We start from the raw sequence: 12,311 nt of genomic DNA, 5'->3' as shown, positions 1-12,311 counted from the left end.
AGGGAGACCTAGCAGGCAAAACCAAACCGGCTAACAGGCATAGCCCGAGGCGGACATAGCAGGGGTCTCAGACGGTCAGGCCCTGGACTGCCCCCAGGTCCTGGGCTGGTCGGCGGGCCATCTGTGTGCCGACCCAGCCAGGAGGTTGTTTGCCTGGGCCGGCGCGCACCACCACCATTTTGCCTACGGGAAGCCAGAGAGACCTAGCAGACAAAACCAAACCAGCTAACAGGCATAGCCCAAGGCGGACAAAGCAGGGGTCTCAGACGGTCAGGCCCTGGACTGCCCCCAGGCCCTGGGCTGTTCGGTGGGCCATCTGTGTGCCGACCCAGCCAGGAGGTTGTTTATCCGGGCCAGTTTGCGCACCACCGCCATTTTGCCTACGGGAAGCCAGAGAGACCTAGCAGGCAAAACCAAACCAGCTAACAGGCATAGCCCGAGGCGGACATAGCAGGGGTCTCAGACGGTCAGGCCCTGGACTGCCCCCCAGGCCCTGGGCTGCTCGTTGGGCCATCTGTGTGCTGACCCAGCCAGGAGGTTGTTAGCCCAGCAGACTCTCCCAGGACTCTCAGGGAACTCGCGCATGCCACCATCCTAGCCACCTGACACACCCAATTAACACCCACAGCTGAGGGAAACTTTGCACCGACATTGGCCTGCCAGGCTTTTGCCTAGACTCAGGGCCTGAGCAGCTAGGCTAGCCTTGTGTGCACCAACCCGGTTGGGAGTTCTGCTGCCCAGATCAGCCTAGGCGGCAGCACCACATCTCCAAGTCCTGCAAGTGGCTAGCTGGGCTTCCGGGCGGCCAGCTGGGAGAAGTCAGTGTGCTCCAGTGAATCCAGCGGGCCCCAGCGGGAGCCTTCGGGTGCCTGCTTTGGGATTTGAACAGCCTGGGCAGCAGCACCCTGTCTACAAGCAGTGCAGGAGGTAAGCTGTGCACCAGAGGCCAACTGGGAAGGGGCAGCTTGCACTGGTGAGTCCAGCACTGACAAGACAAACTAACACCAGTGAGAACTAGATGGCAAAAGGCAAACGCAGGAACAACACTAACAGAAATCAAGGCAATATGGCAACATCTGAACCCAATTCTCCTCTACCAACATGTCCTGGATACCCCATCACACCAGTAAAACAAGATTTGGATTTAAAATCATTGGTCATGATGCTGGTACAGGAACACATGAAGGACATACTTAAAGAAATTCAGGAGAAAATGGATCAAAAGTTAGAAGCCCTTGCAAGGGAAACACAAAAATCATTGAAAGAAATCCAGGAGAATACAAAAGCCAACAAGGAGGAAATGCAAAAAACACTTAAAGAAATACAGGAGAACTTTGGTCAACAGGCTGAGGTCATGAAAGACGAAACACAAAAATCTCTTAAAGAAATACAGGAGAACTTTGGTCAACAGGCTGAGCTCATGAAAGAGGAAACACAAAAATCTCTTAAAGAATTACAGGAAAACACAAACATGCAAGTGAAGGAGCTAAGCAAAACCATCCAGGATCTAAAATCAGAAGTAGAAACAACTAAGAAAACTCAAAGGGAGACAACTTTGGAGATAGAAAGCCTTGGGAAGAAATCAGGGGACAGAGATGCAAATATCAACAACAGAATACAAGAGATAGAAGAAAGAATCTAAGATGCTGAAGATTCCATAGAAACCATGGACTCAACAGTTAAAGAAAATGCAAAATGCAAAAAGCTTGTAACCCAAAATATCCAGGAAATCCAGGACACAATGAGAAGACCAAACCTAAGGATTATAGGCATAGATGAGAGTGAAGATTTACAACTTAAAGGGCCAGCAAATATCTTCAATAAAATTATGGAAGAAAACTTCCCTAACCTAAAAAGAGAGATGCCCATGAATATACAAGAAGCCTACAGAACTCCAATCAGACTGGACCAGAACAGAAATACTTCCCGTCACATAATAATCAAAACACCAAATGTTCTAAACAAAGAAAGAATACTAAAGGCACTAAGAAAAAAAAGGCCAAGTAACATATAAAGGAAGACCTATCAGAATCACAGCAGACTTTTCACCGGAGACTATGAAGGCTAGAAGGTCCTGGGCAGATCTCATGCAGACTCTAAGAGAACACAAATGCCAACCAAAACTACTATATCCAGCAAAACTCTCAATCACCATAGATGGAGAAACTAAGATATTTCATGACAAAACCAAGTTTACCCAATATCTATCCACAAACCCGGCCCTAAAAAGGATAATAGGAGGACAACACCAATACAAGGAGGGAAACTTCACCCTGGAAAAAGCAAGATAGTAACCTTTCATCAAACCCAAAAGAAGTTAAGCAATCAAATTTAAAAAATAACGTCAAAAATGATAGGAAGTAACAATCACTATTCCTTAATATCTCTTAACATCAATGGACTTAATGCCCCAATAAAAAGACACAGACTAACTGAATGGATACGTAAACAGGACCCTACATTTTGCTGCTTACAGGAAACACACCTCAGGGTCAAAGACAAACACTACCTTAGAGTAAAAGGCTGGAAGACAATTTTACAAGCAAATGGTCTCAGGAAACAAGCTGGAGTAGCCATTTTAATATCAGATAAAATTGACTTTCAACCCAAAGTCATCAAAAGAGACCCTGAGGGACACTTCTTGCTGGTCAAAGGAAAAATACAAAAAGAAGAACTGTCAATCCTGAACATCTATGCCCCAAATGCAAGGGCACCCTCTTTTGTAAAAGAAACTTTATTAAAACTAAAAGCACACATTTCACCTAACACAATAATTGTGGGTGACTTCAACACTGCACTTTCCTCAATGGACCGATCAGGAAAACAGAAACTAAACAGGGACACAATGAAACTAATTGAAGCTTTGGACCAATTAGATTTAACAGATATATATAGAACATTCTATCCTAAAACAAAAGAATATACCTTTTTCTCAGCACCTCATGGTACCTTCTCCAAAATCGACCATATAATTGGTCACAAGACAGACCTCAACAAATATAAGAAGATCGAACTAATCCCATGCCTCCTATCTGATCACTATGGAGTAAAAGTGGTCTTCAATAGCAACAGAAACAACAGAAAAGCCACATACACGTGGAAACTGAACAATACTCTACTCAATGATACCTTGGTCAAGGAAGAAATAAAGAAAGAAATTAAAGACTTTTTAGAACACAATGAAAATGAAAACACAACATACCCAAATCTATGGGACACAATGAAAGCAGTGCTAAGAGGAAAACTCATAGCCCTGAGTGCCTCCAAAAAGAAAATGGAGAGAGCATACATTACCAGCTTAATGACACACCTGAAAGCCCTAGAACAAAAAGAAGCTATTTCGCCCAGGAGGAGTAGAAGGCAGGAAATCATCAAACTCAGGGCCGAAATCAATCAAGTAGAAACAAAGAGAACCATACAAAAAATCAACAAAACCAGGAGCTGCTTCTTTGAGAAAATCAACAAGATAGATAAACCCTTAGCCAGACTGACCAAAGGGCACAGAGAAAGTATCCAAATTAACAAACTTAGAAATGAAAAGGGAGATATAACAACGGAAACTGAGGAAATCCAAAAAATCATCAGATCCTACTACAAGAGCCTGTACTCAACACAACTGGAGAATCTGGAGGAAATGGACAATTTCCTTGACAGATACCAAATACCAAAATTAAATCAGGACCAACTAGACCAACTAAACAGTCCCATAATGCCTAAAGAAATAGAAGGAGTCATAGAAAGTCTTCCAACCAAAAAAAGCACAGGACCAGATGGCTTCAGTGCAGAATTCTACCAGACCTTCAAAGAAGAGTTAACACCAATACTCTTCAAACTATTCCACAAAATAGAAACAGAAGGAACACTACCCAATTCCTTCTACGAAGCCACAATTACGCTGATACCAAAGCCACACAAAGATCCAACAAAGAAAGAGAACTTCAGACCAATTTCCCTTATGAACATCGATGCAAAAATACTCAATAAAATTCTTGCCAACCGAATCCAAGAACACATCAAAACGATCATCCACCATGATCAAGTAGGCTTTATCCCGGGAATGCAGGGTTGGTTCAATATACGGAAATCCATCAATACAATCCACTACATAAACAAACTCAAAGAACAAAACCACATGGTCATTTCATTGGATGCTGAAAAAGCATTTGACAAAATTCAGCATCCCTTCATGCTTAAAGTCTTGGAGAGAACAGGAATTCAAGGCCCATACCTAAACATAGTAAAAGCAATATACAGCAAACCGGTAGCCAGCATCAAACTAAATGGAGAGAAACTTGAAGCAATCCCACTGAAATCAGGGACCAGACAAGGCTGCCCCCTTTCTCCTTATCTTTTCAATATTGTACTTGAGGTACTAGCTCGGGCAATTCGACAACATAAGGAGGTCAAAGGGATACAAATTGGAAAGGAAGAAGTCAAACTATCATTATTTGCAGACGACATGATCGTCTACCTAAGTGACCCAAAGAGTTCCACTAGAGAGCTCCTACAGCTGATAAACAACTTCAGCAAAGTGGCAGGTTATAAAATCAACTCAAGCAAATCAGTGGCCTTCCTATACTCAAAGGATAAGCAGGCTGAGAAAGAAATTAGGGAAATGACCCCCTTCACAATAGCCTCAAACAGTATAAAGTATCTTGGGGTGACTCTTACCAAACATGTGAAAGATCTGTATGACAAGAACTTCAAGACTCTGAAGAAGGAAATGGAAGAAGACCTCAAAAAATGGGTAAACCTCCCATGCTCATGGATCGGTAGAATCAATATAGTTAAAATGGCCATTCTGCCTAAAGCACTATACAGATTCTATGCAATACCCATCAAAATCCCAACTCAATTCTTCACAGAGTTAGAAAGAGCAATTATCAAATTCATCTGGAACAACAAAAAACCCAGGATAGCTAAAACTATTCTCAGCAACAAAAGAAAATCTGGGGGAATCAGTATCCCTGACCTCAAGCAATACTACAGAGCAATAGTGTTAAAAACTGCATGGTATTGGTACAGTGACAGACAGGAGGATCAATGGAACAGGATCGAAGATCCAGAAATGAACCCACACACCTATGGCCACTTGATCCTCGACAAAGAGGCTGAAAACATCCAATGGAAAAAAGATAGCCTTTTCAACAAATGGTGCTGGTTCAACTGGAGGTCAGCATGCAGAAGAATGCGAATTGATCCATCCTTGTCTCCTTGTACTAAGCTCAAATCCAAATGGATCAAGGACCTCCACATAAAGCCAGACACTCTGAAGCTAAGAGAAAAGAAACTGGGGAAGACCCTTGAGGACATCGGTACAGGGAGAAAGTTTCTGAACAGAACACCAATAGCGTATGCTCTAAGAGCAAGAATTGACAAATGGGACCTCATAAAATTACAAAGTTTCTGTAAGGCAAAGGACACCATCAACAGGACAAATGGGCAACCAACACATTGGGAAAAGATCTTCACCAATCCTACATCAGATAGAGGGCTAATATCCAATATATATAAAGAACTCAAGAAGTTAGACTCCAGAAAACCAAACAACCCTATTAAAAAATGGGGTACAGAGTTAAACAAAGAATTCTCACCTGAAGAACTTCAGATGGCGGAGAAGCATCTTAAAAAATGCTCAACTTCATTAGTCATTAGGGAAATGCAAATCAAAACAACCCTAAGATTTCATCTTACACCAGTCAGAATGGCTAAGATTAAAAATTCAGGAGACAGCAGGTGTTGGAGAGGGTGTGGAGAAAGAGGAACACTCCTCCACTGCTGGTGGGGTTGCAAATTGGTACAACCACTCTGGAAATCAGTCTGGCGGTTCCTCCGAAAACTGGGCACCTCACTTCCAGAAGATCCTGCTATACCACTCCTGGGCATATACCCAGAAGACCCCCCACCATGTAATAAGGATACATGTTCTACTATGTTCATAGCAGCCCTATTTATAATTGCCAGATGCTGGAAAGAACCCAGGTATCCCTCAACAGAAGAGTGGATGCAAAAAATGTGGTATATCTACACAATGGAGTACTATTCAGCCATTAGAAACAATGAATTCATGAAATTCTTAGGCAAATGGATGGAGCTAGAGAATATCATACTAAGTGAGGTAACCCAGACTCAAAAGGTGAATCATGGTATGCACTCACTAATAAGTGGATATTAAACTAGAAAACTGGAATACCCAAAACATAATCCACACATCAAATGAGGTACAAGAAGAAAGGAGGAGTGGCCCCTGGTTCTGGAAAGACTCAGTGAAACAGTATTCAGCAAAACCAGAACGGGGAAGTGGGAAGGGGTGGATGGGAGGACAGGGGAAGAGAAGGGGGCTTACAGGACTTTCGGGGAGTGGGGGGCTAGAAAAAGGGAAATCATTTGAAATGTAAATAAATTATATCGAATAAAAAAAATTAAAAAAAAAGAGTGGATGCAAAAAATGTGGTATATCTACACAATGGAGTACCATTAGAAACAATGAATTCATGAAATTCTTAGGCAAATGGATGGAGCTAGAGAACATCATACTAAGTGAGGTAACCCAGACTCAAAAGGTGAATCATGGTATGCACTCACTAATAAGTGGATATTAACCTAGAAAACTGGAATACCCAAAACATAATCCACACATCAAATGAGGTACAAGAAGAAAGGAGGAGTGGCCCCTGGTTCTGGAAAGACTCAGTGAAACAGTATTCAGCAAAACCAGAACGGGGAAGTGGGAAGGGGTGGATGGGAGGACAGGGGAAGAGAAGGGGGCTTACGGGACTTTCGGGGAGTGGGGGGGCTAGAAAAGGGGAAATCATTTGAAATGTAAATAAATTATATCGAATAAAAAAAAAGTAAATACATCATGAAGTTTATAGGCAGATGGATTTCAAACTTCAGAGTATCATCTGGAGTGAGGTAACCCAGTCCCAGAAAGACACACACGGTGTGTCTTCACTTACAAGTAGACATTATCCATAAAGTGCAAGATAACCATGCTGCAAACTACAGACCCAAAGAAACTAGGTAAGGTCCTGTTGGAGGATATATGAATATTCCTTAGAAAGGGAAACAAAATAGTCATCAGAAGTGGATGGAGAGAGAGAATTGGGTAAAAGAGGGTGTGAAAAGGGAAACAGCTATGGAGATCAAATGTTGAGAGGCAGAATAGGGGAGTCTTGGAAGTGAGAATGGAAATATAAGGGAATTTCTGGAACTACCTAGAAAACCGGTATGGAGGCAGCTATGGGGAATCTATGAGGGTGACCCTAGCTGATATTTCTACTTGAAAGGACTCTTACAACTTTTCTAACCCTCTTCCCATGATATTCACTGAGATATAGATGCAGGATTTGTGAAAGAGATTTGCCCTTTGGGATTTGGCTCTACATGATCTATTGATGTCTCCATTGTGTTAAATTATATATTTCTGTCATATAAATATGTATGTGCATGTGTGTGTATGTGTGCGTGTGTGTGTGTGTGTATGTGAATGTACATGCACAAATAAACACAGTGATAATAGTCTAAGAAATGAGGCATAGCTAGGAGTTGAGGGAATGTAGATGGGAAATTCTGGAGAGAGGTAAGGGAGTAGGTCAAGTTATATAATAAAAATATATTATACACATAAATAAATAAAATTAACATAATTCTTAAGGACATATAGAAATATTACTATATGCTGAGAGTAATTCAATATTATTGTCATGACTCACACTGTGGCCTCCTTAAGTTTTAGAGGACTATACCATAGACATATGGTATCATGGTACTATTTTTAGAGTCAAAATTAACTGTATAAAAATTTCAGCAGATTACTCTTGTAGTGAATATTCCAGCAGCTACTTATTATGTGATACAGACCAAATGGAGAAGCTTGTGTTATCACCTTTATTTTCTCTCCTTTTCCTTCCATTTTTGGCTTCTCATCTCCCTCAAGGACAGAGTAGATTTCATTGGGAGCTCCTTTTTCCTGTATAAAATGTAAAAATACCAAAAGGAGAGGAAATGCAGGTTTCTTTGCACTGAGTCTTCATCTTATTATCAAGTGACAAAGCAGATGAGGTCTAATTCTAATTCTCTAATCTACAGATGAAACTCTATGGCTAGTCTCTTAGAAACAGCCTAAGAGCCAGACACCTCCGACCCCCGTCCTGCTGAAAAACTGCAGAATGCAATACTACCATCCTTCATAAAAAAGGTTCCTGTCAAACTACTTCAGCAAAATTGGCTTCTGGCATTCATATAACTGTCAAATTTTGCAAGGGACCAGCAAAGTCAGACAGGTAAAAAATCAGATATGATTTGGTAAACTTAAAATTAGCATCAGATAAGTTCCAGGCCTAAACCCTACATATTGCTGAAACATGAGTTGGGAAACAGGGAGGGGAATATACATTGTAAAACAAGCACTTTTCAATCTGTATGTGAAAACTCAAAATCCTGAATGTAGAGACATAGGACAAACATCTCCTGGTATGAAAATATTCAATATATTAATGACATTTAATGTAGAATGTACTTCATTCTGGTAAAGATGATGGGAAAGAAATGATTCTATCTTCCATATGCATCATGCCCTGAAGCAGTGGAAGAATTTTTTATGTAGCTCATTTAGAGTCTATGATCAATCCTTCTATGAACTAGTTATAATAAATTGTTTCATTTTTATTTCTAATAAATTATAGAAATTTGGAGAGGCCACATTATCCCAAATGCTCTGGAATGTGTTAATAGTTAACTCAGCAATTTTTAAAATACTCACATCTCCACAGATTATCATTCTATTCTGTTATAGCACAATTTTGGGAGTACTTGCAAATACCTTTAAATAAGCTAATTTCCAAAGGCGTAGAACTGAAATCTTGCTCAATGTTTATAGAGTGCTTTGAAAGTGGCAGAAATACTGTCTGTATCAAGACTTTTTTCTTAACTCTGGTAAAATAATTAGCTTTCGTTTGTACATTTTCACATATATTCACTTAGATATCCTATATTTATGTCAAAATTTAGACGTCTCACCATTTTAGAAGGTTCTGCCCCTTTCCTTCTCAGTGTCTCTAACCTACGGTATTGTGCTAGATAAAAATTTCTTCAATTTCTGTCACATTTCTTCAATCTTTATCACATTGCTGCCTGCTCAGTTGAAAGGAAAGTAGCACCAAATCTGGAAGGACCAGGATTGCTTTCCTCACTGTAATATTGATAAATAATCATCTTACCCTCAAATTTTAATTATTTTCATTCTTTCTTGATCATTATCTACTATTGATGAATGGACAAACACACAAAAGTAGTTTTTAAATAATGAAGACTGAAGACACTGCAGATATGTGTGTGTATAGGCACCAGAGTGATGATGTGGAAGGCCATTATTCTGGCCAGATTTGGAAGATACAGGACAGAGTCCATCCAAAAAAAACCATTTAAAATGATTGGAAAGCAAAATAAATAAGGACATAAATAAAAATTATTAATTAACATAAAGTGGTATACAAAATATAAACTACTTTCCAGAAGCAATAGAATCAACACTATCCAAAGAACTCATGATATCAACCGAAGCTAAACTAGCTTAAGATTACCATGGAAGTATAGGAGCTACTAAGATTACAGAGCTGAAATATTAGTCAGGGAACTATGCAAGTACTTTATTGATCTAAAAACGAAAAGATACCATAATATCGGACACTTCTATTGTCAGTCTACAGTAGAAGCCAACACAGAAGAGAAGACTTGACACTATTCTTACTATTTGGTCAGTTGAATAACTGGGATGTGACTGAATCAGCAGTTTCTCAAACATAAATCTAAAGAAGATAAATTAAAGGCACATTTGTATATGGCAGTTATAGTTACTTTCTTATTCAATATTACCTATCCCTCTTTTATTTTTTAATTTTTTATTAAACTAATAAAAATTACTTTGAAAAACTCAGTATTGAAATTTTTAAGTCATGAAAATAATTTGTAATAGTTAAATTCCTCTTAAATATGCATGGTATCTTTTGAAGGTAAAAGTAATATGCACTCAACTAGTTTTTAAAATCTATTTGGAACATTAAACATAATAGTAGAAAAAAAATCTCTTAAGAAGTCCTCTATGAAAGGAAATTGTGACAGGTCCCTGATTAGATAGAAACCCTTCCAGTCTCCAAGGGAGAATACACAGTGTAGCTGTGGCTTCATAGAATAAATTGGGTAGTGTTCCTTCTGTTTCTATTTTGAGTAATAGTTTTAAGAGTATTGAAATTAGGTCTTCTTTGAACGTCTGATAGAATTCTGCACTAAACCCATCTAGTCCTGGACTTTTTTTGCTTGAGAGACTTTTTTTTTTTTATTTGATATAATTTATTTACATTTCAAATGATTTCCCCTTTTCTAGCCCCCCCCCCACTCCCCGAAAGTCCCGTAAGCCCCCTTCTCTTCCCCTGTCCTCCCTCCCACCCCTTCCCAGTTCCCCGTTCTGGTTTTGCCAAATACTGTTTCACTGAGTCTTTCCAGAACCAGGGACCACTCCTGCTTTCTTCTTGTATCTCATTTGATGTGTGGATTATGTTTTGGGTATTCCAGTTTTCTAGGTTAATAACCACTTATTAGTGAGTGCATACCATGATTCACCTTTTGAGTCTGGGTTACCTCACTTAGTATGATGTTCTCTAGCTCCATCCATTTGCCTAAGAATTTCATGAATTCATTGTTTCTAATGGCTGAATAGTACTCCATTGTGTAGATATACCACATTTTTTGTATCCACTCTTCTGTTGAGGGATACCTGGGTTCTTTCCAGCATCTGGCAATTATAAATAGGGCTGCTATGAACATAGTAGAGCATGTATCCTTATTACATGGTGGGGAATCCTCTGGGTATATGCCCAGGAGTGGTATAGCAGGATCTTCTGGAAGTGAGGTGCCCAGTTTTCGGAGGAACCGCCAGACTGCTTTCCAGAGTGGTTGTACCAATTTGCAACCCCACGAGCAGTGGAGGAGTGTTCCTCTTTCTCCGCACCCTCTCCAACACCTGCTGTCTCCTGAATTTTTAATCTTAGCCATTCTGACTGGTGTAAGATGAAATCTTAGGGTTGTTTTGATTTGCATTTCCCTAATGACTAATGAAGTGGAGCATTTTTTAAGATGCTTCTCCGCCATCCGCAGTTCTTCAGGTGAGAATTCTTTGTTTAACTCTGTACCCCATTTTTTAATAGGGTTGTTCGGTTTTCTGGAGTCTAACTTCTTGAGTTCTTTATATATATTGGATATTAGCCCTCTATCTGATGTAGGATTGGTGAAGATCTTTTCCCAATTTGTTGGTTGCCGATCTGTCCTCTTGATGGTGTCCTTTGCCTTACAGAAACTCTGTAACCTTATGAGGTCCCATTTGTCAATTCTTGCTCTTAGAGCATACGCTATTGGTGTTCTGTTCAGAAACTTTCTCCCTGTACCGATGTCCTCAAGGGTCTTCCCCAGTTTCTTTTCTATTAGCTTCAGAGTGTCTGGCTTTATGTGGAGGTCCTTGATCCATTTGGATTTGAGCTTAGTACAAGGAGACAAGGATGGATCAATTCGCATTCTTCTGCATGCTGACCTCCAGTTGAACCAGCACCATTTGTTGAAAAGGCTATCTTTTTTCCATTGGATGTTTTCAGCCTGTTTGTCGAGGATCAAGTGGCCATAGGTGTGTGGGTTCATTTCTGGATCTTCAATCCTGTTCCATTGATCCTCCTGCCTGTCACTGTACCAATACCATGCAGTTTTTAACACTATTGCTCTGTAGTATTGCTTGAGGTCAGGGATACTGATTCCCCCAGATTTTCTTTTGTTGCTGAGAATAGTTTTAGCTATCCTGGGTTTTTTGTTGTTCCAGATGAATTTGATAATTGCTCTTTCTAACTCTGTGAAGAATTGAGTTGGGATTTTGATGGGTATTGCATTGAATCTGTATAGTGCTTTAGGCAAAATGGCCATTTTAACTATATTGATTCTACCGATCCATGAGCATGGGAGGTTTTCCCATTTTTTGAGGTCTTCTTCCATTTCCTTCTTCAGAGTCTTGAAGTTCTTGCCATACAGATCTTTCGCATGTTTGGTAAGAGTCACCCCAAGATACTTTATACTGTTTGTGGCTATTGTGAAGGGGGTCATTTCCCTAATTTCTTTCTCAGCCTGCTTATCCTTTGAGTATAGGAAGGCCACTGATTTGCTTGAGTTGATTTTGTAACCTGCCACTTTGCTGAAGTTGTTTATCAGCTGTAGGAGCTCTCTAGTGGAGTTCTTTGGGTCACTTAGGTAGACGATCATGTCGTCTGCAAATA

Source organism: Apodemus sylvaticus, chromosome 6, assembly GCF_947179515.1.
Source record: "Apodemus sylvaticus chromosome 6, mApoSyl1.1, whole genome shotgun sequence".
NCBI lineage: Eukaryota > Metazoa > Chordata > Mammalia > Rodentia > Muridae > Apodemus > Apodemus sylvaticus.
This window is presented reverse-complemented; position numbering follows the sequence as displayed.